This window comes from Triticum urartu, chromosome 7A, assembly GCF_056163025.1.
Source record: "Triticum urartu cultivar PI428250 chromosome 7A, HENAU_Tu73, whole genome shotgun sequence".
Taxonomy (NCBI): domain Eukaryota; kingdom Viridiplantae; phylum Streptophyta; class Magnoliopsida; order Poales; family Poaceae; genus Triticum; species Triticum urartu.
The window spans coordinates 617,830,058-617,854,595 of record NC_141879.1 but is presented as its reverse complement, the minus strand read 5'-3'; the positions used below and the strand labels follow the sequence as shown (position 1 = coordinate 617,854,595).

Genomic DNA, 24,538 nt, shown 5'->3' with positions numbered 1-24,538 from the left:
TAGCAACATGAATACATGGCATTAAAATAACAGCAGAGAAATGACTTAGTAGAATTCTAAGTCCCTGAAATCAGCAATGTCACGAGAGCTACTTTGCATGTATGTGCTAGTCACCACATTGATCACAAAAATACATGGCATACACCTCTGTAAAGATGGCATGGCATAGCCCAAAACACATGAAGAGCTCAAGTCCATATGCAGCACACAATAATCATGGCAAAAATGACAAATGCTCATAATGTGATAAGAAACAGGAACTAACATTTTATAGCACTCTTGCACCCACGATTTGGGCATCAAGATGGACTCAAATAAGCATGGTGCAATGGAAAAAATGAAGAGGACATCTAGGTGAACAATTCAATTTGATATATCACACGCGCAAAACGGAGCTACGGATGATGAGTTATGATGAGATGAACAGAGCTTGAAAATATTAGGGACTTAGGGAAAAACGGGGTCAACCCTAGAAAACTGGATCTGGATCTGGGCGGCGTGGTTGACGAGGTTCGCCGGAGTTCCTCGCCGGAGCTGCTGTAGACGCCGGAGAGGCTCGGGGAGGCGCCGGCAGGGGTCGGGGACGGCGGGGCCGGGTCGGTCCCGGCCAGAACCGGGCGGTGGCCGGCCGGCGACGAGCGGCGGCGGGGTCGCGGGGATGAGGCGCGGCCGGCAACGGTGGAGCCGGTGAGGAGGCGGCGGCCGACGTGGAGGCGCGGCGAGGCGGCGGGCGAAGGCGGCGGCGTGGCTCTGCGGGTGGCGCAGGGAGGCGAAGCGGCGGCGGGGCGCTTGGGCCCGGGGCGCGCGGCGGGGGCCGGCCCTGGGCCAGGCGGGCCGGCGGCGGTGGGAGGTGGCGGGCTACGATTGGTTGCGGGCGGCGGCGGGAAATGTCCGACGGCGCAGAGGGAGGTTAGGGTAGGGTTTTGACCGCGAATTTGAGAGGGGATCACATATATATAGGTAGAGGGAGTTAGGAGAGTCCAAATGAGGTGCGGTTTTCGGCCACGCGATCGTGTGATCGAATGGCTGAGAGGATGGAGGGGGTATGGATGGGTTTTGGGCCACTTTGGAGGGGTGTTGAGCTGCAACACACACGCGGCCTTTAAGGTTCCCTGGTTAACCGTTGGAGTACCAAACGAACTGCAAATGGCACAAAACTTGGCAGGCGGTCTACCGGTGGTGTACCAAGCCCGCTTGGCAAGTCTCGTTCCAATCCGAGAACATTTAACACCCGCTCACGAAAAGAGGCAAAAGGGGGCGCCGGAGGACATAGGAGTGCCGGATTGCGAAACAGACAACGGGGAAAATGCTTAAATGCATGAGACGAACACGTATGCAAATGCGATGCACATGATGACATGATATGAAATGCATGACAAGTACAAAATGCAAAACAATGGCAAGAACCCAACCACGAATCTCATAACTTAGAGCCGGAAATGGCAAGAGTTGGAATACAAATATGACAAGTTACATACGGGGCGTTACAATGCAGCAGTGATATTGTTTTTTCATTGTGATAAGAAGAGCATGCACTTGTTTTGAAAAATTTGGAGAACTGGAAATTCGAACGACAGGTGCTTATGCTACCCATGAAATAAAAATCAGGTACCCGAAAATTCATTTCGAAACAAATGATTATGCTTTATATCCATGTCGACCCTCGGCATGATGGTTGGAAGCAAATGCCAAGTTCATACCAAAAGATCGTTAACAACAATACCAACTTGCGGATGACAAGGTAGTACAAGTACCAATACCAAACTAACTTATAATCTTTTTACTCTTGGCCCTAGTGTTCGTTTGGTAAAAAATCTTGCAGAGGACCAGCTCCCGCTCCTTCTGTTGCTCCAGGTCCCTGAGGTGGTACTGGTGCATCACCCAGTTGGTCCTCTACTGGTCGAAGTTCTTGTTGGTGTGCAGCACCAGAACCTTTTTGCTGCCCGTCTGCCGGCCATTGACCAGCACCTGCAAGGTATTGCCGGTGTTGTGCCACATCGCGTGCATGCCGCACTCCGACTGTATCTTGCGACGTGTCCACATGCCCCTTTTGAATGCCCTGGAATTGCGCTGGAAGAAATGCTTGCTTAGGCCACTCAGTGTGATACCTGCAGTATTGTCGAATACAAGTTTTAGTGTACGTAGTTGGCATTTTCATAACATCTTTGGCATGCTGCAGTCACTTGTTTCACTTTTTATTAACTGTCAAATTGTAATTGCTTCACCAGGTCTGCATCTAAAAAAAATAGAGCTATAAACAAAGGAATATGTTTGTGCAAGTAGACGGCCGATCGGTGTCTTATCTGAAAGTTTCTCAGGATGGGTTTAGCATATGCCGTGCTCGCTGTCGATGGTTGGTATGAACAAATCGATGAGAGGTTGATCAGCTCCTGATCCGTGGGATCGAACTTGACGCCAGCCGGCAGCACCGGCCAATCCTTTTTCAACTTGCATGGGTTAATTCCAGTTATATGGTACTCAATGTATGATCAATCGTCTGTTTTAAGTGAATGATGAAAGATTTCGATAGATAAGTGATACTCCAAATCTGAAGTCCAGAATACCCGAACACACCGCCGAGATTCTTGTGTCACCTCACGCGCAGTGTGTTGCCACGTCAATTCAATGTGTGGACATGATGAATAATTTGACCGACGTATACTAGTACTGATACTATACTACTTACTAGTCGTATTTAGTGTCATATTTTAACCGTAAGTTTAACTAACAAGTACGCACTTGAAGCCTAAGTGATATATATATACAGGACTGGACAGAATAATATTCGGTTACCCTCAGTCCCTGTAAGGGCGCGACGTGCACACCACAGTAGAAACTCCCGACCCGCCCCCAACCTAATCCCGCCTCCTACCGCCGGAGGCAGCCGTCGCGGGCGAGCGAGCGACGGCGGCAGCCGGAGCGAGGGAGCCCGCGGCGCCGTGACGGGTCGCTCCTCCGACCCACGCGCTGCCATCGGCCGGCCGTCCGCCCGCTCCCTGCCTCCAACCTTCGGCGCCGCGCTGCACCCCCCGCCTTCCACATCTGACGACCCACCGCGCCCCCGCCCGACTCCCTCCCCAGCGACGCACCGCCGCCCGGCTCCCTCCCCAGCGACGCGCCTCCAGACTCCTTTCCCCGCTAATGTACGCTGCGTGACCCGGGGGCCCGACTGCCGCATACGAGGTTGCGCGCCGCCGCCGGCCCAACCGTCCCAGTTAGGATCCCCCGCCTCCCACTGTGGCTCCTCGCCGCCACCATGGGATCCCAGCCGGCAGGCTCCGCCGAGCGCCCCGTGCCCGGCCACCTCACTTCCATCACCGGTCGTCGCCCCTCCACCATGCCTCCTCCCACAAACCCAATCCAGATCCAGCGACCTCCACCAGGATGCACGTCGGCCTCGCCGTGGTCACATCGGCAGTTCAACTGGTCGCTCCATGGCCGGTCGCTCAAAGTGCTACGTATAAGGTCACCCCGTGCTCTACCCCTGGGCCTGGCTCAGCTTTCTCCCTCCCATCCTATCTCTCATCTACCTACTTGTCCTGCTCTGTTTCCCTCTCCTGAACTGTGGATCATGCATCAACTCTCTCACTATGTGGTGTTCTTGCTCCCTCTCTCGTAGCTACAACATGGTCACACACTAGCTGATGGATCCAAAAAATGATTATGGATAATTGTTGTTCTGATCTCTAGTTTCTATGAACTGATGGGTAAGATTCTCTCTCTCTCATGCTCTCTCTCTCCTCATCCTTTGTAGTTTGTGTGAACTGATAGTTTAGACTCGATGAAATCCGTTGTTTGTAGTTTGTGTGTACTGATAGTTGAGACTATGAATTCCATGCTTTGTAGTTTGTATGAACTGATAGTTAAGACTCGATGAACTCCATGCTTTGTAGTTTGTGTGAACTGATAGTTGAGACCTTGAAGAGTTGTCCATCTCGACTCGGTGAACTCATAGCTGATAGTTTTGTGAAGTGAAAATTCTTTTTCAAGTTCTTGTGGTATTTGATACTTTGTGAGCTGATAGCTGATACTTTGAGATGGATGTATTATCAGGCGTGAAAATGATGTCAAATATGTGCAGTTTAGTGGATGAGCGTTATCTAGATCCTTTTAATCTGAAGGTAGTTGCACCACTAAGGAAAGTAAAAAACCAGTATTTTCTATAGACAAGAAATGGGCATTTGGCTCAGTAATCGTCCATTACTAGAGGTATTTGTCACTTGACCATTTTCCATAACTAGTTTCAATTCGTGAACTACCGGCACTTGCAAAATCAAAGAGGCTGACCATATCAAAGTGCCCAAAGTTGAAGCAAAGGAGTTGAGATGCTATAGAAAAGGTACACATGCCAACAGTAGTTTTACCTTCCAGCCTTTACTCCGCTCTTGTCTGAAGTTTCTAAAAGCAAATCATTAACTTGAAACTCCCCACCTCTTCAACGGGTCTAGCCATAGCTGCAGGCAGCAGAGGATAAAAAATGCATGGATTAATTGGAACAAATCACACATAGGCGATGGGCTACGGATCACACACACATATTAGCAAAAATGAGCTATAGATTAGATTGATTGATACCTCCTAGTGTAGTATTTCTGTAACTATATTTGGTCTGCACTTATAGGATTTAGGGAAGTACTGCAAAAATGTCTTGCATTTAGTTACAGAGGTAGTATCTGATAAACAACATCAGTTCTCATATAAAAAAAGGTGTCTTAAGTCCACCTTGCAAAACAACATTAGTTCTGTACAAAACAACAATCTCTCACACACAGTACAACTTGTTACTTCTATGGAGGCATGGTGCTCCCTTTATTCTCTCAACCTTGATTGTCTTGCAGTGCTTATAGGCTTAATTGTCAACAGAACACTTTATTTCTTTTTTTATACTCAGAAGAAACCTTGTGAATGTTCAGATCAGGGAAACATGAGGGCTCACCAACAAAAGCCACTAAAAAGTATAGAAATTTATAGGGGTGGGTGAAGTACAAGAATACAGAAAGTTAAGAGTTGAGAAAGCAAAAAACTTCAGAGGCCTCTTCCATTCACAAACGCACGCCTCTGGCTACTTGAGATGCGTCGGCGTCATCGCCCATCCAAAAACGCAGTGCCTATTAAGCTGCTTTGTCAGAAGCTTGCATCGATAGTTAACCCGGTACTATTACTGTTACCTACTATTTATGCTAATGTTGTACTGTTGCTCTTGCTTATTAAGGCCTGCATCGATAGTTAGTCTTGAATTGGATGCGTTATTCTATGTTAGGTGAATGAAGCCTCGGGGCCAGGGGTCACCTGCACTACAGAATACAAGTGTTTGCAGTTTGCTCACTAGAATGTTGAATGAGACTACATCATTATTACTCAAAAAAAAACATTTTTTATTTGTTCAGAATTGTTCTTTGTGTCCGTGGCAAAAAATATATTTTTTTGGTTAATGCAATCCTCCCGTGGAAGCACTAAAACACCTGCATGTTTTAGTGTACATGTTAAAACTGCACTAATTTTGGTGTGCATGTGTTTTAAAAAAAACACCTATTACACATTTCTTGTTGAAAGTCGGTGTCTTTGCCTGATTGTTTTTGCTTACGGAAATGAAAATTATTGGTTACAGGTTTCCTTTTTCACCCGTCCCTCTAATTGTTTTGGAAAACAGAGATGGGAGCAACCTGCAATTTGTGCTGCATGTTCACTGAAAAAGTTTGGATCCTGACCAGATTATTCTCAAGAAAATTCTTTTGACGTGGTAAGCTTGGTAGCATAATTTACTAGGCAGGAATATATGCAACTTGTACATTTCTTGACTGCCAACAATTACTTAGGTCCACATAGTTTCAGAACCGAATGTCATAAAAATGATGCCTTTTCAGTTACTGTACATTACTTGGCATTTGAGCCCTCACTATTGTCAGAATGTCAAAGCTAGTGTAATCCCTGTTGAGATGCTGCTCTTCTGAATTTTGGTTCCCACACCCAAGTCTGGTGGCTTAGATATTTATTTTCAACAAGTACTGATAATAAAAACTAAAAGGTCACCCACCACAAAAGTTCACATAGCATTATACTTGTTCGCGTAGTATTGTCTAGCAAGTACAGAAGTCATGCTCGTCTAGTAAGTACAGAAGTCATGTTCTTATTCCACATCATGCAAGTTCAACTATATATTCCCCAAGGATGTCGCCCTCAGTCCGACTATTACTGCTGCTTCAAAACACCGAAATTTGATTTGACCGGTAAGTTATTAGCTGACTTCATTTTTATAGTTAATGGGCTCATTAACAACCTCATTTGTTGCTGCTTCAAAACACCGAAATTTGATCAATAGATGGTTACGGTTTCCTGACCATGGACATTGGATGTCGTTGATAACAGGATCACATCATTAGAAGAATGATGTGATGGACAAGACCCAATCCTAAGCCTAGCACAAGATCGTGTAGTTCGTTTGCTAAAGCTTTTCTAATGTCAGTATCATTTCCTTAGACCATGAGATTGTGCAACTCCCGGATACCGTAGGAGTGCTTTGGGTGTGCCAAACGTCACAACGTAACTGGGTGGCTATAAAGGTACACTACAGGTATCTCCGAAAGTGTCTGTTGGGTTGGCACGAATCGAGACTGGGATTTGTCACTCCGTGTAAACGAAGAGGTATCTCTGGGCCCACTCGGTAGGACATCATCATAATGTGCACAATGTGACCAAGGAGTTGATCATGGGATGATGTGTTATGGAACGAGTAAAGAGACTTGCCGGTAACGAGATTGAACAAGGTATCAGGATACCGACGATCGAATCTCGGGCAAGTACAATACCGCCGGACAAAGGGAATTGAATACGGGATTGATCGAATCCTCGACATCGTGGTTCATCCGATGAGATCATCATGGAACATGTGGGAGCCAACATGGGTATCCAGATCCCGCTGTTGGTTATTGACAGGAGAGTTGTCTCGGCCATGTCTGCATGACTCCCGAACCCGTAGGGTCTACACACTTAAGGTTCGTTGATGCTAGGGTTATAGGGAAAGTATGTACGCGGTTACCGAATGTTGTTTGGAGTCCTGTATGAGATCTCGGACGTCACGAGGAGTTCCGGAATGGTCCGAAGGTAAAGATTGATATATAGGAAGTATGGTTTTGGCCACCGGAAGTGTTCCGGGCATCACCGGTAGTGTACCGGGACCACCGGAGCTGTCCGGGGGTCCACCAGGTGGGGCCACCAACCCTGGAGGCATACATGGGTCAATAGTGGGAAGGGACCAGCCCCTAGGTGGGCTGGGGCGCCTCCCCACCAAGGCCCATGCGCCTGGAGAGAAGAGGGGGCAAACCCTAAGGGCAGATGGGCCCTAAGGCCCATGCCTGGTGCGCCTCCCTCTCCCCCCACTTGGCCGCCACCCCAGATGGGGATTGGGGCTGCCGCCACCCCTAGGGTGGAATCCCTAGGTGGGGGCGCAGCCCTCCCTCTCCCCCTATATATAGTGGAGGCAAAGGGGCATCCCAAGACATGAGGTCCTTCTCTTGTTGGCGCAGCCCTACCCCTCTTCCTCCTCGTCTCTCGTAGCGCTTGGCGAAGCCTTGCTGGAGTCCCGCGCTCCTCCACCACCACCACGTCGTCGTGCTGCTGCTGGATGGAGTCTTCCCCAACCTCTCCTTCTCCCCTTGCTGGATCAAGGCGTAGGAGACGTCACCAGCTGTACGTGTGTTGAACGTGGAGGTGCCGTTCGTTCGGCACTAGGATCATCGGTGATTTGGATCACGACGAGTACGACTCCATCAACCCCGTTCACTTGAACGCTTCCGCTTAGCGATCTACAAGGGTATGTAGATGCACTCTCCTTCCCCTCGTTGCTAGATTACTCCATAGATTGATCTTGGTGATGCGTAGAATTTTTTTGAATTTCTGCTACGATTCCCAACAGTGGCATCATGAGCTAGGTCTATGCGTAGTTTCTATGCACAAGTAGAACACAAAGCAGTTGTGGGCGTCGATATTGTCAATTTACTTGCCGTTACTAGTCTTATCTTGATTCGGCGGCATCGTGGGATGAAGCGGCCTGGACCGACCTTACACGTACGCTTACGTGAGACTGGTTCCACCGACTGACATGCACTAATTGCATAAGGTGGCTAGCAGGTGTCTGTCTCTCCCACTTTAGTCGGATCGGATTCGATGAAAAGGGTCCTTATGAAGGGTAAATAGAAATTGGCATACCATGTTGTAGTTTTGGCGTAGGTAAGAAATGTTCTTGCTAGAAACCTATAGCAGCCACATAAAAACTTGCAACAACAATTAAAGGACGTCTAACTTGTTTTTGCAGCATATGTCTTGTGATGTGATATGGCCAAAAGGATGTGATGAATGATATATGTGATGTATGAGATTGATCATGTTCTTGTAATTGGAATCACGACTTGCATGTCGATGAGTATGACAACCGGCAGGAGCCATAGGAGTTGTCTTAATTTATTTATGACCTGCGTGTCAACATAAACGTCATGTAATTACTTTACTTTATTGCTAAAGCGTTAGCTATAGTAGTAGAACTAATAGATGATGAGACAACTTTAAGAAGACACGATGATGGAGATCATGGTGTCGTGCCGGTGACAACGATGATCATGGAGCCCCGAAGATGGAGATCAAAAGGAGCAAAATGATATTGGCCATATCATGTCACTATTTGATTGCATGTGATGTTTATCATATTTTACATCTTATTTGCTTAGAACGACGGTAGCTTAAATAAGATGATCCCTCTCTAAAATTTCAAGAAAAGTGTTCCCCCTAACTGTGCACCGTTGCGAAGGTTTGTTGTTTCGAAGCACCATGTGATGATCGGGTGTGATAGATTCTAACGTTCGAATACAACGGGTGTAAGCCAGATTTACACACGCAATACACTTAGGTTGACTTGACGAGCCTAGCATGTACAGACATGATCTCGGAACACAGAAGACCGAAAGGTCGAGCATGAGTCGTATAGAAGATACGATCAACATGAAGATGTTCACCGATGTTGACTAGTCCGTCTCACGTGATGATCGGACACGGCCTAATTGACTCGGATCATGTTTCACTTAGATGACTAGAGGGATGTATATCTGAGTGGAAGTTCATTAAATAATTTGATTAGATGAACTCAATTATCATGAACATAGTCTAAATTGTCTTTGCAAATATGTTGTAGATAAATAGCTCACGTTGTAGCTCCCTGTTTCAATACGTTTCTAGAGAAAGATTAAGTTGAAAGATAATGTAAGCAATGATGCGGACTAGGTCCGTAGTCCGAGGAGTGTCCTCACTGCTACACAGAAGGCTTATGTCTTTGATGCACCGCTCGATGTGCAAACCCCTACAACGTCGTCTGTGGATGTTGTGAACACCTGACAGACACATCCTGATGACTACTTGATAGTTTAGTGCACCATACTTTACGTCTTAGAATCGGGATTCCAATGACGCTTTGAACGCCATAAGACATATGAGATGTTCCAAGAGCTGAAATTGGGATTTCAGGCTCATGCCCGTGTTGAGAGGTATGAGACCTCTGACAAGTTCTTTTGCCAACAAGATGGAGGAGAATAGCTCAGCTAGTGAGCATGTGCTCAGAATGTCTGGGTGCTACAATCACTTAAATCAGGTGGGAGTTAAACTTCCAGATAAGATAGTGATTGATAGAGTTCTCTAGCCACTATCACTAAGCTACTAGATCTTTGTGATGAACTATGACATGCAAGGGATGGAGTTGATCCTAGAGCTGTTCGCGGTGCTTAAGACCGCAAAAGGTAGAAATCAAGAAAGAGCATCAAGTGTTGATGGTTTAACAAGACCACTGGTTTCAAGAAGGGCAAGGGCTAGAAGGGAAACTTCATGGATGGCAAACCAGTTGCCGCTCCTGTGAAGGAACCCAAGGTTGAACCCAAACCCGAGACTGAGTGCTTCTATTGTAAGGGGAACAGTCACTGGTAGCGGAATTGCCCCAAATGCATGGTAGATAAGAAGGCTGGCAACTTTAACAAAGTATATACATGTTATTAATGTGTACCTCACTGGTACTCCTGGTAGCACCTGGGTATTGGATACCGGTTCAGTTACTATTATTGGTGACTTGAAGCAAAAGCTACGGACTAAACGGAGACTAGCTAAGGGCGAGGTGACGATGTGTGTTGGAAGTGTTTCCAAAGTTGATGAAATCACCATCGCACGCTCCATCTGCCTTCGGGATTAGTATTGAACCTAGATAAATGTTATCAGGTGTCTACGTTGATCATAAATATGATTAGATCATGTTCATTGCAATACGGTTATTCATTTAAATTAGAGAATAATGGTTATTCTATTTACATGAATAATACCTTTCACGGTCATGCACCCTATGTGAATGGTTCATTGAATCTCGGTCGTGGTAATATGCATGTTCATGCCAAAAGATGTAGAGTTAATAATGATAGTACCACTTTCTTGTGGCACTGCCGCTTAGGTCATATTGGAGTAAGATGCATGAAGAAACTCCATGTCGATGGATGTTTGGAGTCATGTGATTTTGAATCGCTTGACACATGCGAGCCATGCCTCATGGGCAAGATGACTAAGACCCCGTTTTCAGGTACAATGAAACGGGCAAATGACTTGTTGGAAATCATGCATGCTGATGCGTGTGATCCAATGAGATTTGAAGCGTGCGATGGATATCGCTATTTTCTCATCTTCACTGACGATTTGGGTAGATATAGGTATATCTACTTAATGAAGCACATGTCTGAAACGTTTGAAAAGTTCAAGCGATTTCAGAGTGAAGTTATGAATCATCATAACAATAAGATCATGTTCCTACGATCTGATCAAAAGGGGATTTTCTGAGTTATGAGTTTGGCAATCACTTAAGACATTGTGGAATTGTTTCACAGTTGAAGCCACCTGGAACACCACAAGTTAATGGTGTGTCCGGACGTCGTAATCGAACCCTATGAGATATGGTGCGATCTATGATGTCTCTTACCAATCTACCGTTTTCATTTTGAGGTTATGCATTAGAGATAGCTGCATTCACTTTAGATAGGACACCATATAAGTCTGTTGAGACGACGCCGTATGAACATTGGTTTGGCAAGAAACCAGAGTTGTCATTTCGTAATGTTTGGGGCTGCGATGCTTAAGGCCTCAGCCGGAGAAGCTCGAACCCAAAGCGGACAAACACATCTTCATAGGATACCCAAAGGTGACAATTGGGTACACCTTCTATCTCAGATCCGAGGGCAAATTGTTTGTCGCTAAGAACGGGTCCTTTCTCGAGAAGGAGTTTCTCAAGAAAGAATTGAGTGGAAGGAAGATAGAACTTGATGAGGTTGTCGAACCTTTACTTCAACCAGAGAGTGATGCAACACAGAAGGATATTTTCTGTGGCACCTGCGTCTGTTGAATGGGAAGTTAATGATAGTGATCATGAAGTTTCGGATCAAGTTGCTATCGAACCTCGTAGGTCGACAAGGATATGTACTACTCCTGAGAGGTACGGTAATCCTGTCTTAGATATCATGTTGTTAGACAACAATGAACCTACGAGCTATTGAGAAGAGATGGTGGGCCCGTATTCCGACAAATGGTTAGAAGCCATGAAATCTGAGACAGGATCCATGTATCAGAACAAAGTATGGACTTTGGTGGACTTGCCCGTTGATCGGCAAGCCATTGAGATAAATGGATCTTTAAGAAGAAGACGGACGTGGGCGGTAATGTTACCGTCTATGAAGCTCGACTTGTGGGAAAGAGTCTTTTCACAAGTTCAAGGAGTTGACTATAATGAAAATTTCTCACCCGTAGCGATGCTTAACTCTGTCGGAATCATGTTAGCATTAGTTGTATTTTTCGATTATGAAATCTTACAGATGGATGTCAAAACAAGTTCTCTTACCAGTTTTCGTAAGAAAAGTTGTATGTGATACAATAAAAGGTTTTGTCGATCCTAAGGATGCTAAAAGGTATGCTGGCTCCAGCAATCCTTCTATGGACTAGAGCAAGCATCTCGGAATCGGAATATATGTTTTGATGGAGTGATCAAAGCTTTTAGGTTATACAATGTTTGCTAGAAACTTGTATTTACAAGAAAGTGAGTGGGAGCACTACAACATTCCTGATAAGTATATGTGGATGACATATTGTTGATTCGAAATGATGTAGAATTTCTGGAAAGCATAAACGGTTGTTTGAAGAGTGATTTTCAAAGGAAGACCTGGATAAAGCTGCTTACATATTGTACATCAAGATCTATAGAGATAGATCAAGACGCCTGATGATGCTTTCAAAGAACGCACACCTTGACATGTTTTTGAAGGAGTTCAAAATAGATCAGTCAAAGAAGGGGTTCTTACCTGAGTTGTAAGGTGTGAAGTTGAGTAAGACTCAAAGCTTGACCACGGCAGAAGAAAGAGGAAGGACGAAGGTCGTCCCCTATGCTCTTGTCATAGGCTCTATACGGTATGCCATACTGAGTACCGCACCTGATGTGTGCCTTGCCACATGTCTGGCAAGAGGGTACAAAGGTGATCTAGGACTGGATCACCAGATAGCGGTCAAAATTATCCTTAGAAGAATAAGGAAATGTTGCTCGGTTATGGAGGTGATAAAGAGTTCGACGTAAAGAGTTACGTCGATGCAAGCTTAACACCTATCCGGATAGCTCTGAGTAGAGATACCGGGTACGTATAATGGAGCAACAATTTGGAATAGCTCCAAGTGGAACGTGGTAACAGCATCTACGATATGACATAAAGTTTTGCGAAATACATAGGGATCTGAATATGGCGAGACCCGTTGACTACAACCTCTCTCACAAGCATAACATGTTCAAACCCAGAACTCTTTGAGTCTTTATCACATAGTGATGTGAACTAGATCATTGAGTCTAGTAGACTCTTGGATGTTAGCCACATGGCGATGTGACATGTGAGTGTTAATCACATGGCGATGTGAACTAGATTATTGACTCTAGTGCAAGTGGGAGACGGTTGGAAATATGCCCTAGAGGCAATAATAAATTGGTTATTATTATATTTCCTTATTCATGATAATCGTTTATTATCCATGCTAGAATTGTATTGATAGGAAACTCAGATACATGTGTGGATACATAGACAACACCATGTCCCTAGTAAGCCTCTAGTTGAATAGCTCGTTGATCAATAGATGGTTACGGTTTCCTGACCATGGACATTGGATGTCGTTGATAACGGGATCACATCATTAGGAGAATGATGTGATAGACAAGACCCAATCCTAAGCCTAGCACAAGATCGTGTAGTTCGTTTGCTAAAGCTTTTCTAATGTCAGTATCATTTCCTTAGACCATGAGATTGTGCAACTCCCGGATACCGTAGGAGTGCTTTGGGTGTGCCAAACGTCACAATGTAACTGGGTGGCTATAAAGGTACACTACAGGTATCTCCGAAAGTGTCTATTGGGTTGGCACGAATCGAGACTGGGATTTGTCACTCCGTGTAAACGAAGAGGTATCTCTGGGCCCACTCGGTAGGACATCATCATAATGTGCACAATGTGACCAAGGAGTTGATCATGGGATGATGTGTTATGGAACGAGTAAAGAGACTTGCCGGTAACGAGATTGAACAAGGTATCAGGATACCGACGATCGAATCTCGGGCAAGTACAATACCGCTGGACAAAGGGAATTGAATACGGAATTGATTGAATCCTCGACATCGTGGTTCATCCGATGAGATCATCGTGGAACATGTGGGAGCCAACATGGGTATCCAGATCCCGCTGTTGGTTATTGACCGGAGAGTTGTCTCGGCCATGTCTGCATGACTCTCGAACCCGTAGGGTCTACACACTTAAGGTTCGTTGACGCTAGGGTTATAGGGAAAGTATGTACGCGGTTACCGAATGTTGTTTGGAGTCCTGGATGAGATCTCGGACGTCACGAGGAGTTCCAGAATGGTCCGGAGGTAAAGATTGATATATGGGAAGTATGGTTTTGTCCACCGAAAGTGTTCCGGGCATCACCGGTAGTGTACCGGTACCACCAGAGGGGTCCGGGGGTCCACCAGGTGGGGCCACCAATCCCGGAGGCATATATGGGCCAATAGTGGGAAGGGACCAGCCCCTAGGTGGGCTAGGGCGCCTCCCCACCAAGGCCCATGCGCCTGGAGAGAAGAGGGGACAAACCCTAAGGGCAGATGGGCCCTAAGGCCCATGCCTGGTGCGCCTCCCTCTCCCCCCACTTGGCCGCCACCCCAGATGGGGATTGGGGCTGCCGCCACCCCTAGGGTGGAAACCCTAGGTGGGGGCGCAGCCCTCCCTCTCCCCCTATATATAGTGGAGGCAAAGGGGCATCCCAAGACATGAGGTCCTTCTCTTGTTGGCGCAGCCCTACCCCTCTTCCTCCTCGTCTCCCGTAGCGCTTGGCGAAGCCCTGCTGGAGTCCCGCGCTCCTCCACCACCACCACGCCGTTGTGCTGCTACTGGATGGAGTCTTCCCCGACCTCTCCTTCTCCCCTTGCTGGATCAAGGCGTAGGAGACGTCACCGGGCTGTACGTGTGTTGAACGCGGAGGTGCCGTTCGTTCGGCACTAGCATCATCGGTGATTTGGATCACGACGAGTACGACTCCATTAACCCCGTTCACTTGAACGCTTCCGCTTAGCGATCTACAAGGGTATGTAGATGCACTCTCATTCCCCTCGTTGCTAGATTACTCCATAGATTGATCTTGGTGATGCGTAGAATTTTTTTGAATTTCTGCTACGATCCCCAACAATACCTACCTATTATGGCATTTCCATAGCCATTCCGAGATATATTGCCATGCAACTTTCCACCATTCCGTTTATTATGACATGCTCCATCATTATCATATTGCTTTGCATGATCATGTAGTTGACATCGTATTTGTGGTAAAGCCACCGTTTATAATTTTTTCATACATGTCACTCTTGATTCATTGCATATCCCGGTAGACCGCCGGAGGCATTCACATAGAGTCATATTTTGTTCTAAGTATTGAGTTGTAACTCTTGAGTTGTAAGTAAAAAAGAAGTGTGATGATCATCATTATTAGAGCATTGTCCCAGTGAGGAAAGGATGATGGAGACTATGATTCCCCCACAAGTCGGGATGAGACTCCGGACGAAAAAGAAAAAAAAAGAAAAAAAGATGCCATAAAAAAGAGAAAAGGCCCAAATAAAAAAATATAATAAAAAAATAAAAAAATGAGAGAAAAAGAGAGAAGGGGCAATGCTACTATCCTTTTACCACACTTGTGCTTCAAAGTAGCACCATGATCTTCATGATAGAGAGTCTCCTATGTTGTTACTTTCATATGCTAGTGGGAATTTTTCATTATAGAACTTGGCTTGTATATTCCAATGATAGGCTTCCTCAAAATTGCCCTAGGTCTTCATGAGCAAGCAAGTTGGATGCACACCCACTTAGTTCTTTTGTTGAGCTTTCATACACTTATAACTCTATTGCATCCGTTGCATGGCAATCCCTACTCACTCACGTTGATATCTATTGATGGGCATCTCCATAGCCCGTTGATATGCCTAGTTGATGTGAGACTATCTTCTCCTTTTTGTCTTCTCCACAACCACCATTCTATTCCACATATAGTGCTATATCCATGGCTCACGCTCATATATTGCGTGAAGATTGAAAAAGTTTGAGAACATCAAAAGTATGAAACAATTGCTTGGCTTGTCATCGGGGTTGTGCATGATTTAAATATTTTGTGTGATGAAGATAGAGCATAGCCAGACTATATGATTTTGTAGGGATAGCTTTCTTGGGCCATGTTATTTTGAGAAGACATGATTACTTTGTTAGTATGCTTGAAGTATTATTATTTTTATGTCAATATTAAACTTTTGTCTTGAATCTTATGGATCTGAATATTATTGCCACAATAAAGAGAATTACATGGATAAATATGTTAGGTAGCATTCCACATCAAAAATTCTGTTTTTATCATTTACCTACTCGAGGACGAGCAGGAATTAAGCTTGGGGATGCTGATACGTCTCCAACGTATCTATAATTTTTGATTGTTCCATGCTATTATATTATCTGTTTTGGATGTTAATGGGCTTTATTATACACCTTTATATTATTTTTCGGACTAACCTATTAACTGGAGGCCCAGCCCAAATTCCTGTTTTCTTGCCTATTTCAGTGTTTCGAAGAAAAGGAATATCAAACGGAGTCCAAATGGAACGAAACCTTCGGGAGAGTTATTTTTGGAATGGAAGCAATCCAGGAGACTTAGAGTAGACGCCAGGAAAGCTTCAAGGTGCCCACGAGGCAGGGAGGCGCGCCTGCCCCCCTGGGCGCGCCCCCACCCTCGTGGGCCCCTCGTGGCTCCCCTGACCGACTTCTTTCGCCTATATATGTCCATATACCCTAAAACATTGGGGAGCAGAATAGATCGGGAGTTCCGCCGCCAGAAGCCTCCGTAAGCACCGAAAACCAATCTAGACCCGTTCTGGCACCCAGCCAGAGGGGGGAATCCCTCTTCGGTGGCCACCTTCAATATCCCGGTGCTCTCCACGACGAGGAGGGAGTAGTTATCCCTCGGGGATGAGGGTATGTACCAGTAGTTATGTGTTTGATCTCTCTCTCTCTCTCTCTTTCTCTCTCGTGTTCTTGAGGTGGCATGATCTCGATGTATCGCGAGCTTTGCTATTATAGTTGGATCTTATGATGTTTCTCTCCCTCTACTCTCTTTTGATGAATTGAGTTTTCCCTTTGAAGTTATCTTATCGGATTGAGTCTTTAAGGATTTGAGAACACTTGATGTATGTCTTGCATGTGCTTATCTGTGGTGACAATGGGATATCACGTGATCCACTTGATGTATGTTTTGGTGATCAACTTGCGAGTTCTGTGATCTCGTGAACTTATGCATAGGGGTTGGCGCACGTTTTCGTCTTGACTCTTCGGTAGAAACTTTGTGGCACTCTTTGAAGTTCTTTGTGTTGGTTGAATAGATGAATACGAGATTGTGTGATGCATATCCTATAATCATACCCACGGATACTTGAGGTGACATTGGAATATCTAGGTGACATTAGGGTTTTGGTTGATTTGTGTCTTAAGGTGTTATTCTAGTACGAACTCTATGATAGATTGAACGGAAAGAATAGCTTCATGTTATTTTACTATGGACTCTTGAATAGATCGATCAGAAAGAATAACTTTGAGGTGGTTTCGTACCCTACAATAATCTCTTCGTTTGTTCTCCGCTATTAGTGACTTTGGAGTGACTCTTTGTTGCATGTTGAGGGATAGTTATATGATCCAATTATGTTATTATTGTTGAGAGAACTTGCACTAGTGAAAGTATGAACCCTAGGCCTTGTTTCCTAGCATTGCAATATCGTTTGTGCTCACTTTTACCACTTGCTACCTTGCTGTTTTTATATTTTCAGATTACAAAACCCATTATCTACTATCCATATTGCACTTGTATCACCATCTCTTCGCTGAACTAGTGCACGTATACAATTTACCATTGTATTGGGTGTGTTGGGTACACAAGAGAGTCTTTGTTATTTGCTTGCTGGGTTGCTTGAGAGAGACCATCTTCATCCTACGCCTCCCACGGATTGATAAACCTTAGGTCATCCACTTGAGGGAAATTTGCTACTGTCCTACAAACCTTAGCACTTGGAGGCCCAACAACGTCTACAAGAAGAAGGTTGTGTAGTAGACATCAGTGCATTAGTCAATCAATATCGATTTAGATTAAAGGCTAAATGTATTGGAAGTGTAGCTGTACTACACTCTTTTTTTTAGCAGATTTCTTTGCTCTGCCAACTGACAGGTGGGACCCAGAAACCAGGTGACAATTTAACCAGTCAACAAAGTGCCACGTCGACTATGTGGCCGGTCAGTAGGGTGCAATATGGTGCTCTACGATGAGCTAGTGATCGTATAATCACCGCAAAACTATATATAGTGACCGTAAAGAGCGTATTGTTACATACGTTGACCGCCAGTGTATTTTCTCATTTCAAATTAAGCCATATTATCCGGAAAGGACGCAATATGGACTAGTACTAGTACTGCATTGATGTGTCCCGTCAACTCGCCAAACGAGGAGAAGCTTGCTTACTACGCCTCTCCCTCGCCCACGCGCGTGGTGGTTCGCAGGACGAGGAGAGGGTTTTGACTATAGCGCTCTCTCCCTCTCCCTCGCCCTCGCCCTCGCGGTGGACGTGCAACAGTTCAATCGGTGTCAGATTGCCAGAAGCATAATGTGTACTGTAGTATCATCATTGTTGGACCTTCCGAAGAGGCGAAGAGCCAAGTGCAAGGTTCACACGAGTATGAACTGTTGAACCTCCCGAAGAGGCAAAGAGCCAAGCGCAAGGTTTTATAGGAGTTGTCATCCTAGTAGGAGCTTACTACAACTATAGAGAACGATGCTACTGTATGATGCCGCCACGTCACGTATATCCAAAGCGGTGCCACCTTTTTTTCTCAAAGAGCATGTTGGAGCCCATGCAACAACCACACAAGTTGCACGTACACATAACACATTTACCAGTAATAAATTCTAAAGGAGAAATGCCAGTATGCCACACAAGTTCATCTCCAATTCATGTGATAAATTTGTGCATGACTAGTCTACATATATTCACAGCGCTACCATTCACAATTTACCATACTCCACTTACACGTTATAGATGGGCTACATGTCCTCCTCCAGGTTCCAGTCCCAGGTGTTCTTCATGGATGGCACGATCCATAGCGGTGGGCAACGAGAATCATTGTCGCAGCTTTCTAGTCTGGTTCCACACGATGGAGACTCATCCAAGCTGAAGCGGCATAAATCAGGGATAGCGTGTCCCAGCATGTCGTTCATCCGGCGGTGCGCACTGAAGACACAACCATGCTTCATGAACGGCAGGCCTTCCGTGTCGTGCACGGAAGGTGGCATCCGCTTCACAATGGGGTAGCTGTCCCCAATGAAAAGCGAGTACTCTCCAAGAGTGTTCCTCGACACTGATGTCTACTACACAACCTTCTTCTTGTAGACGGTGTTGGGCCTCCAAGTGCAGAGGTTTGTAGGACAGTAGCAAATTTCCCTCAAGTGGATGACCTAAGGTTTATCAATCTGTGGGAGGCGTAGGATGAAGATGGTCTCCCTCAAGCAACCCTGCAACCAAATAACAAAGAGTCTCTTGTGTCCCCAACACACCCAATACAATGGTAAATTGTATAGGTGCACTAGTTCGGCGAAGAGATGGTGATACAAGTTCAATATGGATAGTAGATAATAGGTTTTTGTAATCTGAAATTATAAAAACAGCAAGGTAACTAATGATAAAAGTGAGCACAAACGGTATTGCAATGCGTTGAAACAAGGCCTAGGGTTCATACTTTCACTAGTGCAAGTTCTCTCAACAATAATAACATAATTGGGTCAGATAACTATCCCTCAACATGCAACAAAGAGTCACTCCAAAGCCACTAATAGCGGAGAACTAACGAAGAGATTATTGTAGGGTACGAAACCAACTCAATGTTATTCTTTCGGATCAATCTATTCAAGAGTTCGTACTAGAATAACACCTTAAGACACATATCAACCAAAACCCTAATGTCACCTAGATACTCCAATGTCACCTCAAGTATCCGTGGGTATGATTATACGATATGCATCACACAATCTCAGATTCATCTATTCAACCAACACAAAAGTACTTCAAAGAGTGCCCCAAAGTTTCTACCGAAGAGTCAAGACGAAAACGTGTGCCAACCCCTATGCATAGGTTCATGGGCGGAACCCGCAAGTTGATCACCAAAACATACATCAAGTGAATCAATAGAATACCCCATTGTCACCACGGGTATCCCACGCAAGACATACATCAAGTGTTCTCAAATCCTTAAAGACTCAATCCGATAAGATAACTTCAAAGGGAAAATTCAATCCATTACAAGAGAGTAGAAGGGGAGAAACATCATAAGATCCAACTATAATAGCAAAGCTCGCGATACATCAAGATCGTATCACCTCAAGAACACGGGAGAGAGAGAGAGATCAAACACATAGCTACTGGTACATACCCTCAGCCCCGAGGGAGAACTACTCCCTCCTCATCATGGAGAGCGCCGGGATGATGAAGATGGCCACCGGAGAGGGATTTCCCCCTCCGACAGGGTGCCGGAACGGGTCTAGATTGGTTTTCGGTGGCTACGGAGGCTTATGGAGGTGGAACTCCCGATCTATTCTGCTCCCCGAAGTTTTTAGGGTATATGGGTATATATAGGATGAAGAAGTACGTCGGTGGATCTCCGGGCTGTCCACGAGGCAGGGGGCGCGCCCAGGGGGGTGGGCGCGCCCCCACCCTCGTGGGCAGCCTGGGTGAGGGAGTCCTGGATTAGTGGGTCTGCAGACAGGGGACTTGCCTATAATCTAGGAGTCCTAGACATGGTTGGGTTACCCACGACCGCATTAATGAGAATCCCGTAATTGGGGGAACACGATCTCCGCCTCGACAAGACGTGTCAAGAAACCGCCTCGCGTTATGTGTGGAGCTGGTTAAAAGAAACGGTTTGAATAATCACCAGGCCATGACATAACGTCGTGCTGCCAAAACAAGCCAGCAAACTAGATCTGTGAAAATATTGTTCTCTCTGCGGTGGAATGTGGAACTTATTTTGCAGGGTCGGACACTATCCTCGTATTCAAATTCTTCTGTGATGTATTCGGAGAAGCAACCCGCCTTGCAATGCCGTAGAAAATACTGCGCGCCGGACTCATCGTCATCGAAGCCTGGTTCAGGGGCTACTGAGGGAGTCCTGGATTAGGGGGTCTCCGGACAGCCGGACTATCTCCATTGGCCGGATTGTTAGACTATGAAGATACAAGATTGAAGACTTCGTCTCGTGTCTGGATGGGACTCTACTTGGCGTGGAAGGCAAGCTAGGAAATACGGTATGGATATCTCCTCCTTTGTAACCGACCTTGTGTAACCCTAACCCTCTCCGATGTCTATATAAACCGGAGGGTTTTAGGCCGTAGGACAACAACAACCATAACATACATTCATACCATAGGCTAGCTTCTAGGGTTTAGCCTCTCTGATCTCGTGGTAGATCTACTCTTGTACTACCCATATCATCAATATTAATCAAGCAGGACGTAGGGTTTTACCTCCATCAAGAGGGGCTGAACCTGGGTAAAACATCATGTCCCCTGCCTCCTGTTACCATCCGGCCTAGACGCACAGTTCGGGACCCCCTACCCGAGATCCGCCGGTTTTGACACCGACACCGGGACTCTCCTAGTCCATCTCCGATGCTCCGTGGGCTTCTTCTGGTCCAAAAATAAGTTCTGTGAAGTTTCAGGTCAATTGGACTCCGTTTGATTTTCCTTTTCTGTGATACTCTAAAACAAGGAAAAACAGAAACTGGCACTGGGCTCTAGGTTAATAGGCTAGTCCCAAAAATCATATAAAATAGCATATAAATGCATATAAAACATCCAAGGTTGATAATATAATAACATGGAACAATCAAAAATTATAGATACGTTGGAGAAGTATCAGCATCCCCAAGCTTAATTCCTGCTCGTCCTCGAGTAGGTAAATATAAAAACAGAATTTTTGATGTGGAATTCTACCTAACATATTCATCATGTATTTCTCTTTATTGTAGCAAGAATAATTAGATTGATAAGATTCAAGACAAAAGTTTAATATTGACATAAAAATAATAATACTTCAAGCATACTAACAAAGCAATTATGTCTTCTCAAAATAACATGGCCAAAGAAAGTTCATCCCTACAAAATCATATAGTTTGGTCATGCTCCATTTTCATCACACAAGAATGCTCTCATCATGCACAACCCCGATGACAAGCCAAGCAATTGTTTCATACTTTATTAATCTCAAACTTTTTTCAACTTTCACGCAATACATGAGCGTGAGCCATGGATATATCACTATGGGTGGAATAGAATATAATGAGGGGGTTATGTGGAGAAGACAAAAAGGAGAAAGTCTCACATCGACGCGGCCAATCAATGGGCTAGGGAGATGCCCATCAATTGATATCAATGTGAGTGAGTAGGGATTGCTGTCGGTGTCAAAACCGGCAGATCTCGGGTAGGGGGTCCTGAACTGTGCGTCTAAGGCGGATGGTAACAGGAGGCAGGGGACACGATGTTTTACCCAGGTTTGGGCCCTCTTGATGGAGGTAAAACCCTACGTCCCGCTTGATTGATATTGATGATATGGGTAGTACAAGAGTAGATATACCACGAGATCGGAGAGGCTAAACCCTAGAAGCTAGCCTACGGTATGATTGTATGTTGTCTATATCTATCGACTAACCTGGGCTCGGTTTATATAATGCACCAGAGGCCTAGGATAACAAGAGTCCTAGCCGAATACGCCGGTGGGGAGGAGTCCTTGTCTTGATCGCCAAGTCTTGTGGAATCTTCCTTGTATGCGGCAGCTGTCCGAACTGGCCCATGAGTATACGGCCATGGGGGTCCTCGGACCAATCTAACAGATCGGGAGATGACGTGGTGAGTACCCCCTAGTCCAGGACACCGTCAGTAGCCCCCTGAACCGGTCTTCAAGATAGGGACGCTCCTCAATTCTTCCGAACCGTTCTTCATCTTCGGTCGTCGGTCTTGAAAACTGGTTCAACAAATCTTCTCATCTTCGATCTTGAGGATGGCCGAAATGCATTCGACGAGTTTACACGTCGGGTATCCGAGGAGCCCCTTTAAGTTTCCGACCTTTATCAATGCCTTGTTATTTTTATGCCACACCTCGGGTTTGAAGTTGTTCCCGGGCGGCAGCGTCCTCTTGCGTCCGAGCTCCAATGCCGGACTGCATTCGAGGTATCTTTTGCAGCTGAGCACCAACGTCGGACCGCTTCCCAGCTCTAACGCCGGAATGTATCCGAGCTCCAACGCCGGACTATGTATCCGAGCTCCAACGCCGGGCTGTAACCGAGCTCCAACGCCGGACATGTATCCGAGCTCCAACGCCGGACTATGTATCCGAGCTCCAATGCCGGACTGTATCCGAGCTCCAACGCCGGACTATGTATCCGAGCTCCAACGCCGGACTGTATCCGAGGTGTCGTAAATCACCTTGGTTCAAAGAAGTTTGAAGGAGTTTAGCCGAGCTTAATGCCGGAAATGCCCTCTATGGAGCCAGCCACTAGCGCCCGAGCTTTATGCTGGACTGCTTCCGAGGTGGTGCACCACCCCGAATGTGGGCCGATTTTTGTCAATATTTTTGATTGGTGCAATTTATTCTCTGCCGAGATATATAGCCAGTAGCCCTCAAGGTGGGTATCGGTCTAAAACCCGAGATGCACATGAAGGATGACATAAGACCGCTGATCCCAGTAGCCGCTGAGACTCAGGTTGATTTGCAAAATCGGTCTGAGGATCAAGTCCTAGCTCGGCAGAATACTTCGGGACACAAAAAGCGGCGTGCTCAGTCCTCGAGACTCAGGTTGGGTGCGGCCGACCAACCTGAGGATCAAAATCTCCTCGGAAACTGTATTACACTTTTTTTTTGCATTGGACAGGCAATGCAGTAGCCCCCGAGACACTGGTCGGGTGGCAACACCAGATCAGGGGATCGATGTGCCCCTTTAATATTTGTAAATAATAAGCCCGAAGCCCAGTAGCCCCCGAGCCTTAATGCGGGCACGGGTGACCGAATTAAGTATTGATATCCATAGTAAAATCACAAATTATGTGTAATGACTCTATGTATTCAAGTACTTTACGTCATTAATGCTCGGATCCGCATTGTACAAAACTTTGTTGATCGACCATCGGCTTCCACCTCCTCGGCCAATAGCCGAGGAGTGTTTGTCCAACTTTATAAAGCCTTTATGAGGGCAAAGATTTACAACAAACAAGGCAATCCGGCCATATGGTTTTATAAACGAAGGTACGCAGAGAGATATGTTATATTACTGTTTAACATAAGAAATGTCTTCCAAAGAAAATAGTCCCGCTATCGGTTCCTTTCTTTGGGTTGTCATGCTAAGCATGATCATGAAACCTCAGCTCTAATGTAAGAGCAAAATATCGAGGATTTAGTTTGGGAGGCCAGTTAATAGCCCCTGGTAGTGTTCGGCGACAGTCGAGGTCAAACCGTAAACACTTCGGCCATTGTTATGAGTGGCCCATCGTTTTAACACAGTCATCGGATCGCTGACCAGTTTACGCTTATTGTGACAATCAGTTTTCAGCTTTCTCCACTGAGGTGCTTAACCGTGTGAGCTGGAAGCACAATCGCAGTGGTTCTCCCTTTGCACGCCTAGCCGAACAAAGCGGAACATAGGAAGCAAGTGCAGGAGCCGGGCAACCCAACTATTGACCAAAGACACAATTCGAAACCGATGCATATATAGCAATATCCGAGAATATTTTTGCCGAATCTATAAAGGTGTGCGGCATTGCACTGCGAGACTTGTGCTGAAAACACACAAATAGTTTAAAAGTGCCATGAGCTTGGAAAACCAAAAAACGTCAGTA

At 45.6% G+C, this 24,538-nt stretch overlaps 1 long non-coding RNA gene across 1 annotated transcript; it reads left to right on the top strand.

Moving 5' to 3' along the window:
• Positions 1-2,804: 2,804 nt before the first annotated feature.
• LOC147960721 (uncharacterized) lies at positions 2,805-5,935 on the top strand. The gene is made up of 2 exons (XR_015611665.1): positions 2,805-3,707; positions 5,609-5,935. It is a non-coding gene; the product is annotated as an uncharacterized LOC147960721 (long non-coding RNA).
• Positions 5,936-24,538: the final 18,603 nt, after the last annotated feature.